Source organism: Panthera leo, chromosome D1 (assembly GCF_018350215.1).
Source record: "Panthera leo isolate Ple1 chromosome D1, P.leo_Ple1_pat1.1, whole genome shotgun sequence".
Taxonomy (NCBI): domain Eukaryota; kingdom Metazoa; phylum Chordata; class Mammalia; order Carnivora; family Felidae; genus Panthera; species Panthera leo.
Window position 1 is genome coordinate 89,059,109 of NC_056688.1, and position 16,166 is coordinate 89,075,274.

The 16,166-nt window shown below is 48.9% G+C and overlaps 1 protein-coding gene across 1 annotated transcript in view; it reads right to left on the reverse strand.

Annotated features, from left to right (window-relative positions):
* Window positions 1-14,317, reverse strand: part of SLC1A2 (solute carrier family 1 member 2) — a 102,227-nt gene extending 87,910 nt beyond the window's left edge. The window contains exon 1 of the mRNA XM_042904842.1: window positions 14,253-14,317. The gene's annotated coding sequence lies outside the window, so the exon portion shown is untranslated. The remainder of the gene's footprint in view (window positions 1-14,252) is intronic.
* Between the last annotated feature and the right edge of the window lie 1,849 nt (window positions 14,318-16,166).

Genomic DNA, 16,166 nt, shown 5'->3' on the forward strand with positions numbered 1-16,166 from the left:
GGAGCTGGGATTCATGGATTTTTATCTGGACCAATTTCTTCAGCAGTGATTGCTGAAGACAGGAACGTGAGAACCTCTAGAAAGAGTCTGAGGTTGAATGCAGAAGACAAAGCCAATAAGTATGATGTCTCCTTTTGGGTGCTTAAGTTCTTCAAGATGCAATCACAGATGATGATTTTGGTAAAAGATACAACTTTGCCAGCTCATGACTAACCATCTTATCAATGGGTCATTTAAACCAGCATTTAAAAGGGGGGGGGGGGGGTCCTATATGGAAAGATACAAATATCATTTATTCATTCACTGAGTCATTCCACATCTATTCATCGAGAAGCATACCATGTGCCTAGGGTTCCAGGACCTGCACATTTTATTCACCATCCTGAGTTATTTCAGAGCCAACGATTTCTCTGATGAGCAGATTACACTTCCCAATTTTTACTCCTCCTTTCTCTGAAACTACATGTCTAGAGAGAACCTAGTTCACAGGAGGAAGCTCACATTACTTCAGCCCGTGGGAAAAGCAAGTCTCTTTGCCAAGTTCCATACCAAAGGAGGCTCTAATAAGTATTTTATAATAACCTGTTGTTCCACCTTTCCATTTCTCCTTTTTCTCCAGGAATATAGTGATGAGCTTCTTCTCATCCCCTCTCACTGTCCACCCCCACCCTACCCAAGGTTTCTGACCTGACCATCTTCTCGTCTCCAGGAACGCACTGGCCACCTAGCACTGCAGTGAGCTCTCTCTTCCATCACGGTCCTGCTGTACCTCAGAGGAAAATCTGTCAGGTGCTTTAAAGTTTACCTAACCAGCGTTCTGATGTCCTATTGACCGCCATCATTTGGCTGGAGAGCTGTCCTATTGACTGCCGTCATTTGGCTGGAGAGCTCAAGGTCGCTAAGTGTTTGTTTGAATGTTGTGTAATTATGCAAGTGAAAGACCTCTCAGGATCATCTTAGCCCTTTGATGTCCCTTTCCTCTCCTTAAGCAAGAACTACAGCTGTTCCTCGCCAGGTTTGGGCAATTTCCATGTGGCTCTCCCAGCAGATCGCCAGGAGGGCCCCGAGCCCAGATGATTCTCCCTCCGCACTTACCCCCTTCCTCCCTCATCCAGCCTTGCAGCCATCCGTGGTCATTAACCACTTCACCCCTGTAGCCTCGCTCCCTGACATTTAATCCAGACTCATCAAAGTACTGTGTCTTTAACTTCTAACTGCCAGTGTAAATGAAAGGAGAAAGGAGCCCACTCCTTTTAAGGCCCAGAGATGTTCCAGGCTTCCAGTCCTTTCTCTGTACTTAAATTCTACATGTTCTTTAGCTTAATTTATTCATGGACTCTGTTTTGTTTTCTAAGGAAATGTAAAATCAAAGGTCAACTTATTGTTTTCAGATAGATGTGAACACCAGTCCCCAAGTCACCTTCAACGGCATCCATGGACTAGAGCGCCAATTCTCAGAATGTGTCCCTCAGGACACTAATCCCCCCAAGTGTCCCTTGACATAAAGGTTAAGGGGTCAAATAAGATTGGAAAGAGCTGCTCATCCTTGAAGACTCACAAAGTCTGTTGGTGTATCAAGGCTTTGAGAAGTTCAGTAGGAAAGAAACGTTTTCGACCAAGCCTTACGCAAAGTCCCTGGAGCCCAGAACATGCTTTACTTTTTGTGTGTTTTATTTTTCTTCTATAAAAACTATAGACGTGGCATAGATTCGGTGGTCCAAGGAACACACTCTGGGAAGCAGTGATCTGCTATATAAACACCGAGAGAGCCCCGAACCAAAGCTGTAAGTTGGACTTATTTTTGTAGAGAAATAGTAAAGGCTTTCAGTCAAAAGATTTAGTAGGAGGCAGGCAGCCTTGAATTAGTACTCTGGCTGCAGTTTAGTATAGAGAATGGAACCTCAGTTCTCAACTGGGATGGATGGCAGGTGGGGAAGGGACCAGGGGGCTAGCTGGCCCATCACCCACGCCAGACAGGAGACCTCCACGTGCTTTGCAGATAATCGGACGTGGAGCCCCCCATAACTGGGCCTTTGCAGGAGCCCCGCATCCTGAAGTCCTGATCCACTACGTACAGCCTTCCCCACATCCGTGGCTCTTTCACAAGCTCTTTATGGCCCAGTTCGGGGCCATTTCGATCCCAATCTGAAATTTTCGCAAGCACGACTGCATCTGGAAAAGGACTGATATTCTATTTGGTTCCTAATCACCGCCATAGATAAGTATGCAGCAAGCAGAGGCCATCTTGGGAGCTCCACCTGAGATTTTAAGCCCACTTCCAGCACTCATGTGTGATTCTGGGTAGATTACTTAACAACTCGGGGCCTCAAATATCCCGTTCGTCAAGAGGCACAATAATAGTAACCAGGGGCACCTGGGTGTCTCAGTTGGTTGAGCGTCTGACTTCGGCTCAGGTCATGATCTCACAGTTCGTGAGTTCGGGCCCCACATCGGGCTGTGTGCTGACAGCTCAGAGCCTGGAGCCTGCTTTGGATTCTGTGTCTCCCTCTCTCCCTGCCCCTCCCCCGCTCATGCTCTCTCTGTCTCTGTCAAAAATAAAAATAAACATTAAAAAAAATTTTTTAAATAATAGTAATGATAATATCTCATAGGATTGTTACAAAAATTGAAAATTAAATCAGTCAACGTACATGCAACAGCATGCAACACACAGTAACTATTATTCTTGATTATCATCATTATTATTTATGATTAATTATTATTTATTGATTCATTCCACAGATATTTCTTGGGCAAAACAGTCACTGCCTTTAGGAGCCCTCAATGTCCTTTGAACAGCTTTGCTATTGAGAGTTGCCAGTAGAATCCGTGGCATATCCATAGCAAGGTCTCAGCTCTCCTCGGGAGCTTGACTACTACTGAAGTCCTTTTAGTTGCCACATCTAATCCTCTCTTGGGGACATTTATCACAGCTAGCCTTCATGGAAGACTCACTATGTTCTGGGCCCACTTGAAGGGCTATGCATGTGTTGGCCTTGTCTAACTCCTTCAACAACCCCAAGGGGTAGGCACTACTGTTATTCCCATCTCTAAGGCCAGAAGACACAGAGAGGCTGGGTAAGTTGCCCACGTTCGCACAGCAGTTCACTGGCAGAGCTGGGATTCAAACCCTCAAAGTCGGATCCTGAGCCAGCACCCATGACCGCTGTATTACCCTGCCTCTCCCTGGAGGGGTTTACAATGTCTGTAGGGGCATGAACGTGTGAGGAAGGAGGAGAAGCGGAGAAGGCAGGGGTGGGCACGGGTGAGGCATGGAGAGGGCACAACCGTCTTTGGGGCGTCGTGAAGAGAAAGACAACCGGCTGATCAATTAGTCGTGCACAGCCCGAGCAGCGCTCCCATTCTGCCTCAGGATGTTCTGAGGTTGCCGGAGACCCGTGGACGGCCAAGGGGGAGGCAGGCAGCAGGCTGAGCCCTGGCAGCGAGGAAGGGGGCCCAGCTGGAGCCCAGGACACAGCTAATGAGAGCAAAGCTGCTACAGAAGCCTCTTTTTCTGGGCTGCCAAGAGTTTTTGTTATTTGTAAAATAGGGGCTCATCAGAGAGTTTCAAATACTGTTCGGGAATCAGAACCAGAGGGTGCCTAAAGATCCCTCCCAGCGGTGGGGCCTTAGGATGCCAGCTCCCCCAGGGTCCATCTCAAAGCTCAAAGCGACCGACAGAAGAACTAACACTCAGGGTACTCTGCGAGCCAGGGGCTTTGGGCTGAAAGCTTCCAGCAACCCTCTGCATGGAATTATTATCTCCACCTTCCAGACGAGGCAGGGAGAGGGAAAACAAGTTGTCCCAAGACATGTGGCCGGCAAGGACTGGCACCAGGGCCTGAGCCGGAGACGGGAGAAACGCCAGGCATGGTGACCGCACGCAGAAAGTGGCTCGAACCCGAGGAGCGTCGGCACCTTTCATTCCCTGACTCCTCCTCCTCCGGGGAGCCCCTAGGATGGGACCCAGATGCAGACCTGCACGCGGCAGGCGGCTCATCCGCACCCTCCCCGAGTTCTGAGTTCTATTTGCTCTTCCTGCAAAGAGAGGCTCTCGGGCATGAGAGCTTAGCGAGCGACAGGGCACAGGCAGATGGAGTGTCCCCGAGACACTGGGGCCCTGCGCTGGTTACCATCGCTGCCACTCTGTACACGGAGGCTGGATTTCAAAGCAGCTCTTGGCAGAGGTTCTGCTCCCTCCGACACCAAGAACACCATATGTGTCCCTGATCCAAAGGGAGAGGAGACAAACCCCCTGCTGTTCTGGAGCTGGTGTCCAGGAGGCTGACAAACAACGTCTCAGCATTTCCTTTCAATAGCCCGGGGAGGGGTGGGGGGGGACACCGGTGGGAGCTGCCCGGGGGGGGGGGGGGGGGGGGGGGCGGGCAGTTAAGCAGCTGAAAGTTCCCCTTTGTGTCGCTCTCACAGACTTCTGGAAGGGGTCAGTTTGGGGCGATTCATCATTCACCCAAGTAGACTCGGGCTGAGAAGCAAATTCAGATACTGTGGTTAAAAATAAATCTCTGCTCACCATCTTCTTATTAATATTCTGTAAATGTGTTAAGGACCTTCGGCCAACAGGGAGAAAAGTTCATTTACCCAGTGGTGGCTACACTGGCTCTAATAATCTGGTAAGAGGAACCCTATAGCTAAGCCCTTGATTTCTTTTCAAAAAGTTATGGGGAAATGTTAAGCACAAAACAATTCAGCGAGGCAATTACTTGTTCGGACAGTCTGCTGGCATTTGAGTACCACTCACTGACTGCATAATCACTCTGTGCCTCAGTTTCTTCATAGGTAAAATGGAGCTAATCACAATAGCTGTTGTACCTGTGGGTTAATACATTCAGGCCCCTATGTCCAATGGTGCCTGAGGCATAACACGCACTCAATACAAGTTAGCTATCATGCAAATTCAATCTATTTTATAATATTTATGGTAATGACTATCATTTATTCTTATTGCCAGGGGCAGGGCTGAGAGCTTGTAGACAGAGCACAGGTTACTCCTCCAGACAATCCCATACGGTGGGTATGATGCCCATTTTACAGATGGGAAACTGAGAAAATGGAGTCAGAGAAGTCCAGACCCGGTGGACGGCAGAGCAGGATTGAAACCAGATCCATCTGAACTCATGAGTGATGCTATGTCATTTCATTGCCTGGTTAGTGTCAGACTGTGAGGCTGGCAAGAGAGAGAACCTGATGGTCCCCATTTAACTGGTATGAAAACGGAGGTAAAGAGGTGAAATGATGAAGGCATAGCCAGTTTTCTTTGCACAATGCTATGCTACGAACGTCACAACGGCCGGGACAGGAAATGAAACGGAGGGAGACTGTAGTAATAATTGGACTTCTTTCTTGACCAAAATAACACAGCAAAGGCATTTCTGGTCCCTCTGAGGGGAAGCCGTATATGTGCCATTCGGGCACCTCCTCTAAGAGAGCCCCCAAGCTCTTGGAACTGCTCCTTATACATGATTGAGCACATGGTTAAAGCTGGTTTAACTACAGTCCTGAAATCCGGTCTTTCTGACTGTGAGAAGGCCCTGTGGTCAGCATCTCCAGTTAGCTATTATAGCATTCACTACAATCATCAAAGCCTCTAGCTAACCTCTGGGGGTGGGGATCACTTCTCTGGAAGACTCCTCTTCATCCTTCAAAACCTTACCCAGCTATCTCTGCCTCTATACAGTCTCTCTTGACCATCCCCAGCCCTCAACACAATGGATGCTTCCCACTCCTAAACTATTTCTGTTTCCTTTACGTATTTCCAACACAGAGTCCTCCATTAGACGGGGGGCAACCTCCATTAGACCAGGCACCTACAATTTATTTCAATTCGTTGGGAATTAGCAATTCCCACAGGGAATTGTGGGAACAGGCCACCCACCCGCTCATGGGTACAGGCCACCACGCTGCTAAATGCCCAACGATGCACAGGGACAGCCCCTCCCTGGCAAAGAATTATCCAGCCCAAGATGTCAATGGGGCTGAGGTCGAGCCCCTGGTCTACCCGGTAGCTCTGTTAAGCCACACCCACAAGGCTGACCAAAGAGTTTACTACTTTCATACTCAGGGCTCAGGACCCGCAGCAACGTGTGTTTTGGTCCCCAAATATTTGCAGCACCTCTGCAGGAAGAGTATACCTCTCCTATCCCTAAAGACACGCCATGCCTCACGGCTGCCTTTGGCCGATAGCATGAGGTCCTGTTCCGGATGCTCTGGGTGCCTCGCCCACCTTCCTTGCTTTCTCAGTATAGTGCACTCCAGCCACCTTCCGCCTGCCAGTGTCTGCGTCTCTTTGACTGAGGGCTTTCTCAGAAGTGGGGAGGTGACTCTGCCCCCACGCAGGCCAGAAGGGCTGGGGAACTCAACCCCCCGGGAGTAGCCCTCAGCCACTCCCGGGCAGTTTTGAATGTGTGGATACACCAGCTCCCTTGTTCCTCAAGAGGACAACTCTGAGCATGTAGCTTGTTCCGTCTCTGAGAATTTCCCCACAGGATTAAGTGGGAGTTGCCTACATTGCTGGCAGACTCGATAACTCCCCCTCTCTTGGCTGCCCTCCACTTTCCCCACCCACCTACCAGGTGTTTCGTGCACCTCCTAAATACACTACTCGTGTTGGAATCCTTGACCTAGAACCTTCTCCTAGGAACCCAGACCAACACAGAATAGAAGCAGCATAGGATCCCTCCCGGAAGAAGCATCGGGAACCTTCACATAGTTCTGTCATTGCCCTTTTCCTCTCTCTGCTACGAGAGAGGCATGGCCCCGGTGGGGGCTGTTTCTTTAGCTCGGGTCCCCCATGGAGGATAGTACCGGTGTCCTGCAACCAGATGTAACAGAAACAAGAAACAAACGTCGTAGCTGTAAGCCACAGAGCTCTGGGGCTTGTTGTTACAGAAGCATGACCTGGTGAAAACTGACCGATACAGGGCTTGTTACTTCCAGGGGACCTTTCTCACTGACTCTATTATAGGAGAGCTGGGCTATATACTTTCCAAATTATATTTGTCTAAGGGCAAAATCATACAGCCTAGCCCTGTCTCCTTGAACTTGTAGATGATTATTGTCTTCCCTTTCCCTCATGGCGCCTTGTGCAGGGCTGGGAATTGGTGAGCACCCAGACACTGGTAGACTGGACCCAGAGCTGCCTGGGTTTTACCACCCAGACCAGTTCAGGGCCGGTGGCTCTTTGGGGGAAAAGAGACCGAAGATGAGGATCCTGGCCTGAAGATAAATGAAAGCACTGGCCACGCTGGCTGGGAGACCTTGGGGGAAGTCCCTTCCGCCATCTGGAGCCGCCGTTTTTCTCTCTCCCCTACTTGACCCGTCAGCCCTGAGAACAAGCTAAATTCAGACCCGAACTCTCAAGGGAAAGACTGTCTCATCCAGGTTACAAACGGCTCCTTTCCTTTCTCCTTCTCGTGGGTCAGAAGAGAGAGGTGCATTCTCCCCTCCCTCTGTCCTTGACATTTACTGAATATGCACCACGTGCTACGCATCAGGCTGAAAACTACTCACGGTCTGTCACAGCGTTTCACATGCTTGAGTCACCCACAGTGGCAACATCACTATTTTTGCCATAAGTGAATGCAATCTCTGCTATTACTTACTTAATAGTGCCTAACACTCACCAATTCTTTGTCCCTAAATGCAGGCACCCTGAGAGGCATTTTTACACTACTGTCAATGGAAAACCAGTACCACTGATGAATAGAAGGGGGTGTGCAAACCAACGTGACAATAAACATTTTTCTTGACTTTCAGCTAGGTCCCGCTCGCTGAGGCTTCTGCTGCCTGCCCTCTGTTGTTGTTGTTTTAGATGATTTATTTTGAAAATGAGAGAGAGAGAGAATGAGGGGCTAGGGGCAAGGAAAGAGCAGAGGAGGGGCAGAGACAATCCCAAGCAGGCTCCGCGCCATCAGCCGGGAGCCCAACACGGGGCTTGATCCCGTGAACCACTAGATCACGAACCGAGTTGAAAGCAAGAGTTGGACACTCAACTGACCGAGCCACGGAGGCGCCCCTGCCCTCTCTCTGTTTTCAAGGGAGGTTGAAAGGTTTCAGGGCAGCAGCAAAACACGGTAGCACCTGATTTAACCTTGTCAAAACCAGACTGAAGAATTCGAAAAGGAAATGACTGTCTCACCATACGATGCGATGTTACTTAATCTGTCATCGGTGCACCCCCAATTGTCCCCTGTGCCCCCTGAAATCATCTCTCATTTCATCAGGACATCAACCTCACACCTGGAATAAAGCTGTATCATGCCTGGATCCTGACCACAGTGCGGTTTCGTTATTAACAGCACAGACTGTAGCCGGTTGGATACAGGCTTGAGTCCTGCTATGCCCAGTGCCGCTGGGCAACTCTGGCAAAGTAACTAAACCTCTCTTACCACTGACACCTCCACAAGGGGTCCCATTTCTTTGCTTCCTACCATTTCATTTGCCTCCTGTCTATGGCCTCCCCTCACCACCTGGATATGACACCAACGTGGCCACGATTCACACGTACCCCTCTCCTACTGACCTGGATGAGCATCTACTGTGGTCCTCAGTTACCAGTGGCTCGGTTTCCTTCCCTCCCCAGCCCTTCTCATACGAGCTTGGTGGCCAGTGGCTACCGGGTTAGAGCCCGCATCTGTGAAGCAATGCGAGGTTGCCTGGCCCCGAGAGGCGGAAGGTGAACCTGCGGCTTTGTTTTTCTTAGCACCGCCACATTAGAGAATATGCCAATGATGCCTCAAAATCTTTGCAAAGGAAAACTCTGTGCCCTCCTGTAAGGTCTGTGGGGTAAGCGCCATTTGTGGTGATGCCTGAGGCGTCACTAATCCTCCTTAAATTCTTTGCCCGGCTCTCAGAAGGACACCGAGTGACATTCATGTGCTCAGCTTCTTGCTAAATGAAAGACGCTCAGGTAACCATCACCTGGGAGACACAAACTCACAGTCTCAGGCTCCACTGTGTGAGGGAGGTGCCCTTAGTGTCTCCATCATGCAGACGAAGAAACTGAGGCACGGAGGATTTCATCAACGTGCCTGAGTTCATTTAGCACACGGTGGTTTGGGAGGAAAGCCCAGGCAGTGTGGCTGGGCACGGGGATTCCACCTAGGATGCCCGCCTGCCTTACTGCATGCTCAGAGATCCAAGCCTGTGACTTTCAGAAGCAGCAGGAACCACCGACGCGGGACCTAAGCTGTGTCTGGGGCATAGGGAAGGCCTCCTCTTACAGATGGTGACCGGCACAGAGCCTAGGGGAACACGAGGGGCCTCCAGCCACGGAAGGAGGTAAAGGGCTTCCCGGGACCGGGGAACAAAATGCTGGCCACCTCCTGCCTTGTCCCTCCTGCAGCTGTCCTTCTGCACTCTTTTCTCCTTGAATGCCTTCTTTCAGACTTCAAGGCCCACGGCCAAGTGCTGCTACTTCCATAATAGGAGTGAGCCCCTTGTCGAGTCGGGCAGACCTAGCGGGGATGCCAGTCACGAGGACCTGCCCCAGACTGGGCCACACGACAAATCCCAGGGACCGAGCACGGGGACAGGAAGCGGCTGGTCCGGGGCAGGCATGAGGCCAGGCTGCGGCTAGGGGAAGAAGCCCGAAACCAGCGACAGAGAAGCAAAAGCCAAGGTTGGAGGTACAAGGTGAAACGGAGTGGAAGAAAAGTGAAGGCACCAGGAACTGAGCAGATCAGAAACAGACGGAGGACTGCAGGCTGAGCTGTATCAAGGTGGAGGGCTGGGAGTGACCCCATCTGCTAGGCGGGGGGCTGTAGGGCCAACGCAACACAGCATGGGCAGGGGTACTCTGGTCTGGGAACTGAGCAAGGTGCCCATTGCCCAAAGTGCAGAGTGCTGAGTCAGTGAGCAAACACTTAGAAGCTGCATCCCAGAATCATGTAAACCACAAGCCACAGAAACAGAAATCAGATCATGGGATTAATAATAGCTAAAGTTTACTGAGCATTAACTCTAAGCCAGGCACTTTGCTAAGTGCTTTATATAGATTATCTTATTTAACCCTCACAGAAACCCTCTGAGACCCCATGGGGCTCCAGAGCCAGGTTGGGTTTGAATCTCGACCGTTCCACATCTTGGCTCTGTGATCTTGGGCAAGTTATTTAAACTTTCTGTTTCTCGGTTTCCTCATCTATAAAATGGGATCGGGCTAATAGTTATGCCACACTGCTGTGATGGGGATTAAACAAAACAACAGGGGTCACATTTACAGTGGTGACTCACAGAGAATAAAGCCTGTCACCTTAACCGTATTACTAGCATTAGCTCCTTTTAGAGACCATCAATCAACCAATCAATCAAGCACAGAGATCTAAGTACATTTTTAAGTGCTAGGGATGGGAATCAAACCCAGCCAGTCCTTCTGGAGAAGCTGGGTGTGCAACCATCATGCCTCACGGCCTCATACCAACTCATACCAACTGAGAGGGACACAGGGAACACAGGGTGCAGGGTGGGGGGGGCAGGAGAATGCCGAACCAAAGGAAAAGAAAAGCAGAGGACAGAAGAGGGGTCTGCATACAATAAGCACGTAGCCAGGAGGCTCTGGAGACTGAACTTGGTCCTGGCAGCCGAGATTCAGCCCTCTGCTGGATATGGTTTTTCTAGATGGGACATGAGGACTGTATCCCCAAACCCCAGCGCTGTGCTGCATACTCATCAACTCTGGTCGGGGCCATACCTCCACGTGCATATCTCAGAAGTGACATCCTGACCTGGACTTCATGGGACAGGAGTGAGGAGGATACAGCAGCGGTAACAGCTAAGATAGGCTGAGTGATTACTACATACAAGGCACCGCTCTATGCACTTTGTGCTTCAACTCACTTAATCTTCACCCCATACCCTAAGAAGTCAGTTCCATATTATTCTCACTTTGTAGGTGAATACATTAAGGCACAGAGAGGTCACGTGACACTCACAAGGTCACAGAGCAAGCAGGTAATGGAACTCGGGTCCCCATACTCTTAACCTCCAGGATCTAGGTCTATAACACCCAGCCAGGCTAGTCTCAGAAATAAGTCGCTAATTTATTAGGCCTTCGAACCTCCATATTTGTCACTGGATCCCCAGCCTGGGCAATGAAGCATATGTACAACAGTCAACTAAAAAGGTAGGACTGGGGGCGCCTGGGTGGCTCAGTCGGTTGGGCGGCCAACTTCGGCTCAGGTCATGATCTCGCTGTCCGTGAGTTCAAGCCCCGCGTCGGGCTCTGTGCTGACTGCGCAGAGCCTGGAGCCTGTTTCGGATTCTGTGTCTCCCTCTCTCTCTGACCCTCCCCCGTTCATGCTCTGTCTCTCTCTGTCTCAAAAATAAACAAACGTTAAAAAAAAATTTAAAAAAAAAAAAAAAGGTAGGACTGGAGAAAATATCAGATAATCTCAAATTGAGAGGCATTCTACAAAATAACAAATCAGTCCTCTTTGAAAGTGTCAAGGTCATGAAAAACAAGGAAATACCTAGGAAACTGTCACAGGTGGGAGGAGACAGGACAACGAAATGCCATGTGGGATCCTGGACTGGATCCTAGAATGGCGAGAGGACCTTAGTGGGAAAACTGGGGGAACCTGAAAGGTCTACACTGGAGTGGGGTTGACTGCTTGGTTTTAACCAATGTCCTACGGTTATGTGACATGTTACCATTACAGGAAGCTAAGTGAGGGGCACCCAGGAACTTTCTGTATTATTTCTGCAATTCTTCTTTAAGTCTAAAGTGATTTGATTTTTTTTTAACTCAGTGTTGAAAAAAAAAAACTAAAAATACAAATGGCCAAAGGATCAAAACCACTGACATTCTCGGTTTATAAACGAATGGGTTGATCTTCGTAATTATAGTGTTTCCACCTATGTATGTGAATAAGTATTCAGCTTGATTTGACATCAAATCTGTTTTAAATTGTGAATAACAACAACAAAAACGCTGGCAGCACTTAGGCTTAGAAACCTGGTCTGCTTCAGAAGAACAGATGATTTCCATGTGCTTCAAGATGTAACTCTGTTGTACTTCCCTCTGACTCAAATCCTCAGTGGCTATTCTACAAATCCACTCGACCCCCACACGTCGATGGCCGCTGGCCAGAAAAGCCTTGAATCACTTGGAGGTTGAAGAACTACTTTGCAGGCAGGGGTGAGCTTCCCGAAATGCAGCAGGTTTGGCACGCAGGGAGTTGCTGGCAAGCCAGGGAGCCCCAAGTGTCTTCATGAGGGTCAGGATAGCTGGCAGCCAAAGGGGTAAAGAAGAAACAAAGGCATGGGTCCCACTAACTATGTGTGGGGCAAGGAGGCGAATGTTCTGCCTACATTAGCTCCTGTAATCCTCTCCACAGCCCTAGTTGGAAGGAACCGTGATTATTACTCCCATTTCACATCAGGAAATTGAGGATCAGAGAGGTTAACCCGCTTCCTCAGGTCACACAGCAATTCAGCCCTATAGTTGGAATACAGCAGGGAAACTGTGTCTTGAGAGACTATAGGCGTCTTTTCCTCTGTTGACCTTTTTATTTCAACCAAAATTGGGCTGGCTCTATCAATCACCCCTCTGGTTTGTCTTCAACTCACAGAGTGGGATGCCGAGTGAACCGTATGGACGTCACAGAACACACACTACGTAACAGATGCTCGACGTCCATCGCTCCATTTGACCAGTACAGAAGGGGAGTGATTACCAACTCTACATGCAAATGAGGTAGCTGAGGCTCAGAAAGGTTACATAACTTATGGATAGGTGGCCGCACCACAACGTAAGCCCAGATCTTCCTGATAGGCAAAGCCCAGGCTCTCTGCATTCACCTGCTCCCAAGCAAAACTCACTCAGTGGGGGAAAAAAAAAAATCATCAATCATCTAAGAAGGCATGAACCCCCTCTCCGCAACCCCTGAAAAGTAACCCTCCAAGATGGACCTGAGCGGGCATATTCACGAAGCTTTTGCTGTTCTCCAATTGATTTTGCCTGTCATATTTATCAAATCCAGATCATTTAGACCCCAAACAAGTAGAGTAGTTTTTGCTTGCTGGTCGGTCTGTTTTGTTTGTTTTGCCTGTTTTCTTTTGTTTTTGGCCTCCCTCATCTATTTTGGAAGCCTACGTGATCTAACTATCTAGGAAACTGCATACACCCCTTTCTTTTATTCCAACGTGGGTTTTCCTTTAAGAAACCCGGGTACCCAGCCTGTTTCACTAAGTGGGCATTTCTAAGCGAAAACACCTGCACAGGGCAAATGAAATGAGCACAGCACTTGGAAGTTCCCTTGCTAGGTTTCAGCCAGAAGAATGAAGCCACATGCAACCAGGCAAGCGCCCCTCAATCCGTGCCCAGTCCGTCGGCTTCACACTTGGAAATATAATCAGTAATACCACTGCCTCCCGTCCCCAAAACACATTCCAGCCCCAGTTCAGGATTCCACACTCTGCAAGGAAAAGCGACACGTGGATTTAGAAAAGGGTACAGTCCCCAGATCCGAAAACACAGGCTCAAGTGGAAATGACCTGATGCCTTTGCACAGTATTACTTCAGGGACTGATTATTCTGAAACGTTGTTTGGATGAGGACACGCATGACACTCGGGGGACCCTGCCTGCCTCCTAGGAAGACAGCCATCTTAAAGCAGCTCACTGCTGCCTATCACACAGCTTTCACCAAAGGCAGAGGAAAGGCCAAAAAAGACATAAACGCTGACTGACCCGAAGCAGCTTAAAGTTGTCACCAACCTGGTCTGATTTGTTAAATATCTTTATCTCCCAAAGAGCTCACCCTTCCCATTCACATCAGCAATCTATGTCTTCATGAGCAACTCGAAAAAGTCCGCAGCCCTTCTTTTTCGTGAGGTTTAACTACTTAGCATAAAACAAGAACCTTTCAAATGTGTTCGAAAGTGAGAAGGGCAGAGGGAACAAAATGTGTCTTTGCCTGCAACGGAGTCTCTTGATTGGACTGATAAATGGTGTGCTTTGAATCTGTTGCTCACAGAACCCACAAGAGGGGCGCGTAAATGGCTCAGTTGGTCGAGCATCTGACTCTTGGTTTCAGGTCATGACCTCACAGGTTGTGGGTTCGAACCCCTCCTCGGGCTCCATGCTGCTAGCACGGAATCTGCTTGAGATTTTCTCTCTCCCTCTCTCTACCCCTCCTCTGCTCGCTCTCTCACCCTCTCTCTCAAATAATAAACTTAAAAAAAAAACAAACCCATAAGAGTGTAAAAGGCAAGCATGTGTCGAGACAAATATACAACCTGTGGTTCTCTTCAGTCAAACTCTGTTCAAAGTCAAGTCTGATGGGTGCCGTGAAAAGCTGGCAATTACCTGGTCGTCTTGGAAAGGGTGCATAGCCAACACGGCTAATTGTAGCTGTGGAAGGAGAAGATGGAGGGATAAATCTGAGGCCCCACTGTTCGTGGATTAAATGCATCAGAATCTGTGATACACAGAGCAGAGTCTGGCACACAGAAAGCACTACAGAAATGTCCGTTCTTGTTCCTGCTGCTATCATTATTACCAACACTGTGATTAAGCTGCCCAGATTCACAAAACTCTTCAAAGCCTGTGCCACATTTAGGCAATTCCGTTTAAATAAGCAATGCAGGTTTTGTAAAGAAGGCAGGCATGAAAATCCCAGATGAGCAAACCCACCCACAAAGAGCAAGGCGCCCCTGCCTCTGACATGTTCCTCGGGAGAGACCACCTAGCAATTTGGGAGCTTAGAAGCCTTCGCTTAAGGTTTGAGAAGATGCCAAGGACTTTCCTTGAGAGCCGGTCCAGAGAGAGACATTTGATCGCATTTTCCAATGAGAAGCATGTGTCCAGGGTACATACACTTCCTCCACTCACGTATGGATGGAAACAATGCTAAGTACATTCTGTCCAAGAACTTACTCATGCTTACCCTTCAAGGCTTAACTTTTTAATTTAAATCCCAGAAGCCTTCCATAAACCGGCCAACTGAAAGGTTGCTCTGAGAACAACTTCTGGGCAATCTATTAATCGTGTGGCAATTCCCAACAGCTAAAACAAACGTTCCATGTCGTCCACACATCCATACAGTTGGTAAAAAACCGTGTATTTTTTCCCTCCTATCCATGATCGTCACTAGTGACATCCAATAGATTTCATGTAAGTACCAACAGCAAAAGACTTTACTTGGATGCTTTCACTGGGTTCAGGTTCATTGTCTCGTTAAGGAGGCATCTGATTTCCTCCAGGCAATCTTTAAAAGGTCACATCTGTAATGACTCACATATTTTCATAACCCATCTAATTTTATCATTTAATCCCTTGGCCAGGTTTCAAAAAACCCAAGTGCTCACAGGTTTGACAAGACAGCACGAGGCAGGCCCCCAACCCATTAGTCCCAGGGCATATGATACCAATCCCCTTAGCTCCTTAGCCCCGTAAAATGGGACGCCTCCTTGAAACAAGAAGACCTTGATTCCCTGGATGGCTCAGCTCCACCTCAGAATTCCACGCAAAAGGAACTGATTTTTGCGTTGCCTTTGAACACCAGCCCGGGTCGTGGCCCTGGTGGTCATTTGTGGGCACTAACCTTCTGCGTTTATGGTCCTCAGGCCTCTTCACGGATACATACGTGAGGGTTACTCTAGGTGGCCTCCTGTTAAAGAGTTTTATTTTAAATCCCAGCTAATCTTTGCTGCTCCCTGGACTGGTCTGATCTCTCGACACATCTTAGTCCAGGTCTCGAGCGAGCTGCGAAACCACAATGTGTGAACAAGCTTGGTGTTTGCTTTTCCCTTTCCCTTTCTTCCAGTCAGTTCTGTCCCATCAATAACCCCCTTTTGTTTTTTTTCTCCTCTGCATAAACAGCGGTACAGGGGACCCAAGACGAAAAGTGAAAAATAAAGAATAAAGCCGAACGCCCAGGTTCTCTGGACAGCGCCCGCGTTAAGGCAATTTACAGAGCCGGCCGGGGGGAGTGGCCGCGCCTGCGCACACAGCGCCTCACTGTTTGTTTTGAGTGCCTCCGGGTATTTTTAGAACCCGCAGGGAGAAGTTAAGCTGCACAGGGTAGCTGTTAGGCTACTAATGACACCCTGAGCTTAAAGAAGCGGGTTTCACACCAACTGCTGAAGCTTCAGGTGATAAAAAGCAACACTTGACTTAAAAATCACACGGCGTGGGGATGGAGGCGGAAA